The sequence below is a fragment of the Pongo abelii genome, chromosome 11 (assembly GCF_028885655.2).
Source record: "Pongo abelii isolate AG06213 chromosome 11, NHGRI_mPonAbe1-v2.0_pri, whole genome shotgun sequence".
In the NCBI taxonomy this organism is placed as follows: domain Eukaryota; kingdom Metazoa; phylum Chordata; class Mammalia; order Primates; family Hominidae; genus Pongo; species Pongo abelii.
In genome coordinates, this window is record NC_071996.2 from 25,538,064 (window position 1) to 25,551,031 (window position 12,968).

The window sequence follows — 12,968 nt, forward strand, 5'->3', positions numbered from 1 at the left end:
AGAAATAATTAGATTTTCATCCTTGACACCCGGGAGGCAACAGAGATGTGTAATCAAGTAAAAGATGACACAATATATTAAGTGCAATGAAAGAAGCAAAGGCAGATGCAGGATTTTTAGAGCCAGAAGCTTAACAATTTGGAGTGCACCCTTGAAGAAAAAAGAATACATAATCCCCAAATATAAAATTAGTTGGGATGTTAATGGTAAAATTCCAAACACAATACAAATTATTAAAACACAAAAAAAATCAACATTATAAAATCCAGAAAAAGAACATAGTGTTTTGATTAATTAACAAACTGACATATCTCTATAATACCTTTTTTGTACATTTTTGGCTGCAAATTCTTTATTTGTATGGCATCAATTTTGTAGCACAATTATCTATAAAGAGAACAGAAAAACAATCCAATGTTGCTTCTAGCAAGTCGATCCAAGTTATTTTTTCTTAGTTTTTCATCACATAAAAAAGTTTATTTTAGCTGCACAAATTGTTATTGGTAATACCACAAACATTTTTGGGATTGCTTTCAAGTTTGGGGAAAAATATATCAAGCTTATTTGTTGTATGAACTATAAGACTTAGAAGAATTTCCCTAGACTAGCTTCCAGCTCCTCACGTATCAAACCTTGTTTCCCCTTGGCTACACACACATTTCTTTTCTGGCACTCAATGACCCACTCATTTTGTGACATACTTCGGTCTCTGTGTCTTTTTGTCAAGCCAGTTGATCTGGTGTGGTGAGTGGTGGGGCCATGTCTACAAGCTTTTCCTGTACTGTCTACTGAAGCGACAGCTAAACAACTATAAATACACCAAACTAATTGTGCTTCTGACTTAACCGTCTTTTAGTTGGATTCTAAAAATATCAATGCCCCTCTTGCACCACTCAATTAGTGGGTAAAAATGTCAGGAGAAGTTGGAATAGGAAGAGGTACAAGATTGTGGTTAAAATGCCAATTTATGTTCATTAAAAAAAAGCGCTCTTGATCATAGTAATCACTTTCACTAAGTATGTGTATATCAAAAATCACCTTGTACATGTTACATACGATTTTTTAAGTTTAAAACAATAAATAAATAAGCATTCTTTGTTGTATACAGTGCTGGGCTCCTGACTGGGTAGGGCCACTACTTCTCCCCTCCCAGGGGACTGTCCAAGGACAAGGGCGGCATCTAGCAGAGCAGAGGAGGGCGCCCTCCTCAGGCACGTGCGGCAACTGCATTGGCAGCCTGCTGCTGCAGGAGGAGGAGGATGCCGTCAGATGCAGGCTGGGGAGGGGTTAAAGCTCAGACCCAGTTCTAAGAGACTTTGCTGTTCATCTCAGCTCTCTCCTCGTCTTCCTAACCAATTGTTCTGCAGGCCGTAATTTCTTGTTTTGATCTCTTGGGAAGTTTTCAAAGAACACACTCTGGGCTTGTGTGTTCAACAAAAAGGAAAACGCACGGTCCCCCGGCTCCCTCCTGCTGTCCCGCTATGTTTCTTTCTCATTTTTGCAGCGTTTTCTAATATTGCTCTTTGATTTGTGGCTCCAATCTGGCTTCCCCGTGAGGATTACTGCTGCTTTTGCTCGTTTTCTCAGTTTGAGTTTTAATTCTTACTGTATTGGGAGGAATTTCTCTGAGGATAGTTTCTGCTGCCAGTTTGGAGAATTAGCCTTTTTTTCAGATGCTGTTCTTTCTTAACGTTAACAAGGAGTCCAGGAATCTCATTGTCTCCGTGTTCGTAGCCAGGCAGGCCTACTGGTTGTATTCTGAGACCACTCCCCTCCTGCCCCAGGCACCTGTTCCACTGTGTACAAATAGCTGTTTCCCATTGGAAATTCAAATTCAGTACAATAATGAAAAGAAGACCAGGAAAGTGGAAAAAAAAAAAACAAAAAGGAATAAAATGATCTTTTTGAAATCAATAAAAAGAAAAAGTCACAGACGTAAAGATTCAGCTCATAGAATTCCTCTTTGTTGCTTTCCTGACCTCTCAACCTCAAACTGTTTTCCTCTCTTCTTGCCCCAGGCCTCTGTCCTGTGTAGCATTTCTCAAATTAGACAGGTGATGCTGTGAGGTATGTTAGAACATTGTCACTTTTTCAGCTAATACCATCACTAAAATAAGGGCACGAATTCTCACTTTCAGTTCTATCATATGTGGAAAAAGGAAGTCACTGTATCTGTTTAGATCTGTAGGACAGGACTAAGGCCAGCCAATAAACTAATAGAATATCCTCTGGGTTATCTCTTCTAGTGATAGGCTCCTGGTCACCAGAAGCCATTAAGCAGTGCCTGGATGCCACATTTCAAGAATAATGTGGAGGAAATTTCTGTGGGTAGAAGTCTGGATCAGACGATAGATTACAGTTCATTTTAATGAAGAAATATAATTATTTTTAAGTAACTTGCAATCAAATAGAACTATGAATTAAAACTTTAAATGAATTGTTCAAATTTGCTGAATTCCAACATATACATTTTATTCAACAATGAAAATCTCTCTCTTTTTTTTTTAAAAAAACAGAGTCTCACTCTGTCGCCCAAGCTGAAGTGCAATGGTATGATTTCGGCTCACTGCAACCTCCGCCTCCCAGGCTCAAGAGATTCTCCTGCCTCAGCCTCCCAAGTAGCTGGGATTACAGGCATCCGCCATGCCTGGCTAATTTTTTGTATTTTTAGTAGAGACGGGGTTTCACCATGTTGGCCAGGCTGGTCTCGAACTCCCGACCTCAGGTGATCCACCCACCTCGGCCTCCCAAAGTGCTGGGATTACAGGTGTGAGCCACCACGCCCAGCTCTAACTATGAAAATCTTTTATGTTAAAAGCACACACATAGATAAACTAAAAAGTCATTTTGGATTGGAATAAAAACTTCATCATTTCTTAAATGATAAAATAAAATAAAAATATTGATAGTCACTAAATTAAATCTGAATTAAACCAATATCCTCCTTATTTTGATTGTTTTCTTGGTTGTAAGAAAATAACATTAAAACCTATGTAACATTGTTGTACTTATTAAATGGTATAAAGTACTGACAATGCTGAGAATCTTTTCATGTGTTTGTTGGCCATTTGTGTATCTTCTTAGGAGAAACATCTATCCAAAAGTTTTGCTCATTTTTAAATTAGGTTATTTGTCTTTTTATTGTTGAGTTGTATGAGTTTTTATATACTCTAAATATCAAACTCATTAGATATATGATTTGAAAAATTTAGATATGTTCAAATATCAATGTGGGGGGGGTAAGAGAAGTAGTATTTGCCAATATCAAAATATTTCAAATAATATGACTTGAAAAAAAAAATGAAGAAAGGTATGTAAAGAGTCTGACAAAGAAACAGGCCCAAGGAAAGGGCACAATAAAAATTATTTCCACCCCCCTTTCCCTTCCTTGATTGTTTTCTTGGGGTATGAGGTCTTTTGGGTGACTTCAATCAATGAGTAGAATATATCTGTAGCTCAGTTTATTCATCTGGTTTACGTTGAAATGGTATTTCTTCTATATACAGATAATGTTTCTTCAGAGATATGAACTCTTTGGTATAAAAATTATCCTGAAAATGCTAAGTATTCTTTGAAAGAGATGCCTTCTACACTCATCCTACATATATTCAGAATGTGGGAGCATATTTGGCTGGCTTTCATGTAGCTCACATATGTGGAAGACTGCCGAGACCATGTTGACGGAGAGAGTTGCTTGGGCATAAATGAGTGAGTTATAAAACATAAATGGTTGGACAAAGGGGGGAAATGAATCTCTGTACAGACAAGCCTAAAACAACCACAAACGAATTTAGGCAACATTTTGCACAGTCGTTACTGCTTTTTAAGTCCCGCGGACTTCATGCGGTGCACTGACTTGGCTGCCTGGGACTCCCCTACTGAGGAGGAAGTGGTGGCCTGGGCCCTCTTTCAGCACAGGCTTTGGAGGAGCCCCCGGATGACCGGCATTACAGAAGACAGAGCATGCTGTAGTTGGCACCTCATTCACTCAGCCTAGTTGTCAAGGCTACTGCCGCAGCGTGGGGTGTTGGTACGAGGAGCAGTTAGTATGTGCCGGGCACAGTGCTCAGCTCCTCGCCCACGTCTTTCAGTCATGCTGGCCCCATTTTTGTCCCATTTACAGATGAGCTCCCTGAGTCTGACACCGCAGGAGATTTGCCTGAACACAGCCATAAATAGCAGCACCAGGAATCAAATTCGGGTCACTGTGACTCAAAACTTGTGCTCTATTCTGTTAGACCAAGTTCTCCATGGGAAAATTAAAAGGATATAGAGGGTACAGTGATCCAGTCCCCAGCATTGAGGGTCCCTAACTGAAACTCTCTCCCATTGATTTACTTCTGGTTATCTTTTCCCCACACTGGAACTCATGTTATTTGTGTATATCACAAACTATCCTAAAATTACATTTAACAAGGCTACTGTGTTACCCAGTTAGTTCTCCCTTAGGAAGCTATTTCTCTTCTACAGAGCAACAGGACTTGGGCAATTTGCTTAGATACAGATAACTACTAAAAACCTTTTTATTTTTTCTCATTCTTCTCTCAAATGTTCTATGTAAAATTATTGTATAAGAAAATTATTGGAACAGCAGCAGAGGTAATTTTGAAATGTTTCTTGGAATTAAGTTTTAGTAAATAATTATAATAATTATAATAATACTATCAGCTAAGCCAACACAATGAATGCTTGCTAAATGGAAATGTATTACGGGATAAACATTAATTGCACTGGAATATGACAATGTCATTTTACTAAATACATTGTTTTTACGGCTTTGTTTTAGTAAGTGAAAATTAATATAAAGTTCGAGACTTTGATGACTTCATCTCCAGCTTCTTTCTCCTGTCCCTGTTTTGCCAACCACAAATTTATCCCACCACAAATATCCACAAGTACATGAGTAATCATATAACCCCAGATGGGGGACAGGAAGCCTGGACTACATCTTGACTCTACTATTTACTTAGATTTTTGAACTATTGAAATTACTTAACTTTTCTGTGCCATGCTTACTCTTTTGCACAATGAAGATACATTTCCTGTCCTAACTCGACCAGGGTTATTTATGAGGATCAACTGGAATGAAAGTGATCTTACAATTTAAAAGAATTATACTGATAGGAAGTATTGTTCTTTTTTCCTCTTTTATTTTTTTGAGACAAAGTCTTGCTCTGTCACGCAGGCTGGAGTGCAGTGGCGCGATCTCGGCTCACGGCAAGCTCCGCCTCCCAGGTTCACGCCATTCTCCTCCTGCCTCAGCCTCTCGAGTAGCTGGGACTACAGGCGCCCGCTACCACGCCCGGTTTTGTATTTTCGGTAGAGACGGGGTTTCACCGTGTTAGCCAGGATGGTCTCGATCTCCTGACCTTGTGATCCGCCCGCCTCGGCTTCCAAAGTGCTGGGATTACAGGCGTGAGCCACCGCGCCGGCCGATATGAGGTATTGTTCTTATGCAAAGTGAATGAGCAAAGACAAAGGACATGGTCATATATTTCTAACCTCTGCTCTCCAGCTATACATAATGGTTATCAGTAATTCAGCTGGGTCAGAATTGCTTTATTCCTTACTTCAATTGTAATAGGATGTTGAATAAAAATAAGGTCATCTTTCACTTGTTCTTGTGAATGTATGAAGTTCGTGGTTCCAGTTGATTATTCCAGATGTGTGTTCCATTAAATGTCTACAGGCCCACAAATCCATTCAGACATTAAAGCAGTAAGACAGATTTATAGCTTTAAAAACAATCTCATTTGCACAACTAGAAACTATATGGAAGGTTAACATCAAGGTTTAAACATTTCTTTCCTAACAGTGAGACTGTCAGTTATTTAAAAGCCTTTCATCATTCAACATAGATGGGAATCTACTATATGTCATGCCCTGGACACATAGTAGGCGCAACAATGTTGAGTAAAAATTGGCCCTGACCTCAAGGGGCTTATGGTCTCCTGGACAACCTAGATATTAACAATGTAGTCTTACAAATTAAGGTAAATATTACAACAGAACATTTACTATACAGGGAGGTACACAGTATCATGAGAAAGACCTTTTAATTAAAAGACTTAGGTTAGTTAGGAAGATACTGGAGTGGATCTCTGAAGAAATGACAACTGACTCAAGCTCTGAGGAGAGGGTCAGGGTTACCTGGGCATAGAAGGAGGAGGGATACAGCATATGCAAAACTCAGGTAACAGGTGAGGTTCTGAAAATTTCCAGAAACTAAAAATCAATGTTCCTTTTGAAGGTGGTGAGGGAAAAATCTGGAATAAGGAGATTGAGAGAGACAAATGCATAAAATGAGTCTGGAGACAAAGCAGGAGATCCAATGATGCAGGGCCTTGTGGTCCATGCTAGCAATATCTATCAAGTTTGGACTTGATTCTAAACACAATAGAAAGTTATTGAGATCAGTAAAGCGTTATCATCTGAGGGACGGCATGATCAGATTTGAATTTTTAAGACAACATACCTGGCAGTAGGATTACTGCATCGGAAGAGAGTAAGTGTGTTTGAGGAAGACCAATTTAGAGACTGTTGTAGCTCTCTGATCCGAAGATGATGGCACCTCGGAGTGGGGTGGGGTACCAGTTAGGATAGGTTTACACTGAAGTAACAAACAACCCTAAAATTTCAATGGAATAAAACAAACAAACAAACAAATGTGTATCTGCTGTTTGTTCTGTGTCTGCTGTGAGCCCAGCTGACCATCCAGCATAGCTGTCCTTCAAGCACAGTCTCTCAGGTTGCTTTGACCTCATGGCCACTCTATTTCAAGTGCTTACACAAATCCCAAGCAGGAGAGAGAGACTGAAAAATAGTACACTGATTTTAAGTACTTTTTTTTTTTTGAGACGGAGTCTCGCTCTGTCACCCAGGCTGGAGTGCAGTGGCGCAATCTCGGCTCACTGCAGGCTCTGCCCCCCACGTTCACTCCATTCTCCTGCCTTAGCCTCCCGAGTAGCTGGGACTACAGGCGCCCGCCACCATGCCTGGCTAATTTTTTTTTTTTTTTTTTTTTGGTATTGTTTTAGTAGAGACGGGGTTTCACCATGTTAGCCAGGATGGTCTCGATCTCCTGACCTCTGCCCGCTTCAGCCTCCCAAAGTGCTGGGATTACAGGTATGAGCCACTGCGCCCGGCCTTAAGTACTTTTTTAAGGAAGTGACCACATAACCTTTGCTCATATTTCATTGGAAAAAATAAAAAGTCACTTGTGCCATGCTTTCTTACTTCAAGGGGTGGAGAATTCACCTATGTTGGCAGAAACAAAGCTAATGCCTCATATGTAGCCTTTATTCTAACCCGGTAGTTCTCAGTTGGGTACAATTTTGCCCAAGGTGACATTTTACAATGTCTGGAAACAGTTTTGGTTGTTACAACTGGAGTGGTTCCTCTTGGTATCTAATGGGCAGAGGCCAAAGATGCTGTTAAACATCCTAAAATGCACAGGGCACTCCCCCCACAGCAAAGAACCACAACAAAACATTATCTGGGCCAAACATCAATAGTGCTGAGGTTGAGAAACCCTGCTCTAGGCCCATGAACAACTGAAAACTTGATGGATGGTTGTATTTTCAATGCAATTCGGACTCAAGGAATGTATAGCCATATATGGTATCTTGCTGAGCAGGCTAAGCAATAAGCCAAGCAGCTGTATCTAAGAAGTTTACTGAGTAACGCATACTTGATCATCTGCAGCTGCTGCACTGGGGCATGTGTACTAGTCACTTAGACCTAACAGAGCTGTGTGCTTTGCAAGGAATAAAATGTAAAAGATGCCATAGTTGATGCTTCCCTGAACTGAAGGCATCCACACCCTCTCAGCATCATCTCTCATGCCAAGCGTACAGCAGTGCTGGAAAGTTGGAAGCTATGCTTGGAGGTTGTAATCCCCAATACTGTATTGTTACCTGTGTATATCCTTTCTTAATGCTACACACATTTTGTGCAAAATGAAGCCTATTGTACCTTGTAGGTGTGGTGATCAGTACCACTGCTTCTGCTTGGAGCGGACACATTGCAAGAGAACCCAAACTGTTAGTAAGTACCAGTAATGTCTATCACAAGTATTTGAAATTGGGATAAAAAGAATGATTAGTTTGGGGAGATATTTAGAAAGTGATGCAAATACTATTGCTCTTTCGCAATTCTATTTTGCATTATCTTCTTTGCCAATAATGAGTGGATTTTGTTCAGGTGCTTTCCCTCCTCTGCACTTCAGGGTAAACTGGTTCCAGTTCCCTTGCCAGTAATTGATTTAGGCATAGGCATGTAATACAATTCAGGCAAATGATATGTAAGGGAGAGGCCACTGGGAGCCTTCTGGAAAAATGTTTCTGCATTCCTAAAATGAGATACTTAAGAAGAGATGGCCTTTTTATCTGCTGGGCATTGTTGAAATTGTGTGTGAAACTGAAGTGTGCTGCAGTCATCTTGCTACTATAATAGAAATAGTCTCAGAACAAGGCAGACTTGTTAATGATAACAAAGAGAAAAGTAGAGAAGAATGCTGGTTCTGACTTAACCAACCCTGGATATCTCTTATACTAGGACTTCTTATTACTTGACATTAAAAAAAAAACTTAAATAAATTTAAATGGACAAATATTTATATTACGCATAGCTAAACCATCTTCAATGATACAGAATTTAAAATCTACTGGATTGTGATGGAATACATATGGGGGAAGAACAGGAAACTTAGATTTCTGGGTTGGTAACAGGAAGGATTTGGTGGCCTTAATGCACACATGAACACTAGAAGAATACAAGGTTTAATTAGGAACAGCAAAATTTGCTTCTTGGATATTTTTGAGTTTTAGGTGCCTTGAATAATATAAAGAGAGATTTCAAGTGGGCAGTTGGATATACATGTCTGCAGTTCAGAGAAGGTGTCTGGAGTGGAGATATCTATTTGCAAGTTATGGGGGCAAAGGTGATGATTTGTGGCCATAGATCGGCTAGCCTAGTGGAAATGCACAGAGATGATAGCCTAAGGCCAAGCCTGGAAAACTTCAATGTTTAATATTAATGTTTACACAGAGGAAAACGAGCCTATGAATGTGGCCAAGAACAGTAGTCAAAGATGCAGAAGGAAACCAGGAGCATACTGTGCCACAGAAATTCAGAGGAGAGAGAGTTACAAGAAGGAGAGAGAGATTGACAATGCAAGAGAGTTACAAAAACAAAAGAGAGGTTGACAATGTCAAATTTGATAAGTCAAAAAGATGAAGAATCAAACATTTCTTTTCAGTTTAAAAACATTGAAAATGATAATTAAATGTAGAAAAATTGTCATATTTATATTGCATATACTTTTTGTGTGCATCATCTCTTTTGAGTCACTACACAATGTTAGAAATGGATTCAACAGCTATTGTTGATCAATTTTGCACAGGGACCATGAGGCTTAGATATGCTGAGTGACTTACCCATCCAGCAATGGAGTAGCCACACTAGAGTTCAGACTCACTGCTGATAACCTTCTGGTGCAGGGTTTTTTCCATGTTTCCCACAAACAATTTACAATTTACTCTCTTGCCAGCAACAGTGAATTAACTGTGAGTCTAGTAGAAAAAAAGGGAGTGACAGCCAGATATACAGACAGACCAAGTAGACATAGATAATATAGTCCAGACCCTGTAGGACCTGCATTACATGAAGGACAGTGTAACAGTGTTCCTAAGGCTTCTTTCAACCAGACACCTGCCACATATTCAGCCAGGTATTGACAGGGTCAGCCTCCTGACAGGGTAAGACTTCCAGTCATTGAGCAGCGAGAACACAGGCAGATGTAATGAGATGTGCCCACCATTTGGTAGTGGGAGGAGGAGCTTTAGTGGTTTAGTGAGTGGAGCACATTGCCCCCTTTGAAAACATGAGTTCCATATGCTCAAAACAATGGTGTCAAATAGGTATTGATAAATGTGACTGCCATAGAAAGTTCCACAAGCTAGGTGGCTTAAACAACAGAAATGTATTTTCTCACAGTTCTCACATTTCCAGGGGCTAAGGTGGGTTCCTTTGGAAGGCTGTGAGGGAAGATCTGTTTCATGTGTCTCTACTGGGGATGGTTCTGGTGGTTTGCTGGCAATCTGTGGAATTACTTGGTTTGCAGACATAGCACTCTGATGTCTGTCTTCATCTTCTCATGGTTTTCCTGCCTGTGTGTCTGCATGTCTAAATTTCCCCCTTTGTGTAAGAACACCAGTCATGGTGGATTAGAGCACATCCTAATGACCTCATCTTAACTAATTACATTTGCAATAACTGTTACAAACAGGGTCCCATTCTAAGATACTGCAGGTTAAAACTTCAGCCTATGATTTCAGGGAAGACACAATTTAACTCATAACAATTAGCTTCTCTTAACAATGAGTAAAGCTGAAATATGATTGGCTGGTGATATAAATATAAACATCTGTATACATATATAAACATACACTGACACACACATGGGCACGTGTGTGAGACCTCAAGATTCCTGGGTCAGAGAAGCACAGAAGCCCATGTTTGTTTTTACACAAGAAACAGCAGCCACAGCGGCATCTTGCCCAGGTTCCCCAGTCCTCAATCCCACAGGATGACACAATGAGGGGAGGATGTTAGCTGCACACAAAGGGGTGCATATAACTCAGGAGAAGAACCACCAAGTTAGGAGACTGAGTGATGAGGGTTCTGCTTGAATATCTGCCCATTCTACCCTCTGGAGAGAAAGATTTCAAAATACCCCAAAATGCCAGTAATTCTCCTCTAGAGGAGAAGATAAAGGCATCCCTTGACTCCTAACCCTGAACTGTAAGCAAATGTCTCTAGAGAGAGGGAGAAGAGGGCTTTATCTTTACTACCCTGGGACTTCTCCAGGGAGAAAAAGTTGCCACATCTCTCCGGAAGGATACATTATCTGTAGCTTCCAATGCTATTGACTATGAAAACATGCCTTTGGGTCAGAAAGGCTGGACTATGCAGAAACACAAGAAATCCAATGAGAATATTTCTCCCAACAGTTTATCAGAAGGGCTCAATTATAAAGTTGGTCATATTGATAACTAGGATAATGTCCCTATTGAATTTTAGATACAATCTTTATGTTTAAGAATTTTATCTATTGTACTTGAGTAGCTTATTTGTATATCTGTCTCTTCACTAGATGATAAACTTCATGAGATTCTAGACTGGGAATTCTATTTTAACATTGTCAATGCTTAGCAGAGCACTTGGTAGCTCATAAGCATCCAGTAAAGTATTGTTTCATTAATATATAAAACAAAACTCCTCATATATTTTGCTCTATAGCTTATGTGCATTTATTGTCATATTTTGACTTTTTCTAACTTGGGATGTTAAAATGTAATAATTTATCCATCATTTGTCTTCCTTCAATGGCTTTATCACTGCACTGATTCAAATATCCCTAAGACTTTTTAATCTTCAGGTTTCTTTGTTTTTCTTCATACATCAGCTTTGTCTATCTATCTTCTCTTTATTCCTCTTTAATCTCCTAAACCATTCATGTTATTATTACAAATATTCCATGTGTTTAAAATTAAGTGAATTATTTTTTATTGGGGAAATGCTATTTTTCAAAATCCAATTAATCTGCTCATTTAAATAGCTTCTGCATATGAAGAGATTTTTTTTCCAAATTAGAAAAAAAATGAACTTTTATTTCAACTCTTTCACAAGTTTTAAATAACACCTTGAGATGAATTTTGAGGTAATCTCATTTTTATTCATATTTTGGCCATTAAAGTATCCCTGAATTATAATCTCAAATAATATTTCATGTACATGGAAGTCTATGTGGAAGTGACTGTCCCTTGTTGACAAAATAAATAGTTGTTGGACTCAGCTGCCTGGGCTGACCACCGACCCATTTTCCAGATGACAGCCTGCTCCCGCTGACTTTCTTCATACTGCCAAAGTGTACTGCATGGAGACACAAGGAATAGAGAGACCACACTCACCTCCTGCAGATACAACTCCAAAGTGCTAAGGCTCTAATATCTTTAATAATGTTCTCTCTTTATTTCAAGTTTTGGACTTGGAGCCTTTAAAAGACCTAAACATTTTTCATTTTAATATAATGCCCTGTGTTTCTAACAAACCTAAAAACAAAACCGAAGCCACTGATGGCACATAGAGTGATTTATAAGCTAACCAAAAGATAAATAAAAGTAAAAGTGAAAGGCTTACAAGAGATAATATAGTTGCAGATTTTTTGCCAATTGCCTCAAATTCAAGGCATATATATGAAGGAAGAAATAAATTAAAAGGATACATTTAATTGTTTTGGGTTCAATTTAATAAGCTTTTGATTTACAGTTATTCACTTAGTTTTCTTGAAAACGTTGTATTAGTTTAAGCATGGAACAGATTTTTATTTCCTGCCTGTAGTCAGAGAAGGACAAAGTAGACTCTCTCCTGTACATGGTTGACAATCTTACGTTTTAATTTTTAATTGATACATAATAATTGTACATATTTATGGAGCACATGTGATATTTAGATGTATGTATATGCTGTGTAATGATTAAATCAGGGTAACTGGGATATCCATCGCCTGAAACATTTATCATTTCTTTGTGTTAGGACATTAAAAATCCTCTCCTCTAGCTATTTTGAAATACACAGTAAATTATTAACTATGGTCATCCTATTGTGCTATAGAAGGAACCTATTCCTCCTATCTAACTATAATTTTATACCCATTAACCAACTCCTCCCTATTGTTACAGTCTTGCCAATTCTCCACAATGTAGCAGTCTCTCACTGCCGGAGTTAGTACCCAGAGTTCTTTGTCTCACAACCAAGAAAGTTAAGGAGCACAAACACCAAGGGTGAGGTTGGAGTAAAAGTTTAATAAGGAAAAAAAGAAAGTTTTCTGCTGCTAAGAGGGGACTCAGAAGAGGGTTGCCGTTTTTTACAGTTGAATGCAAAGGCTTTTACAAGAAATTGATGAG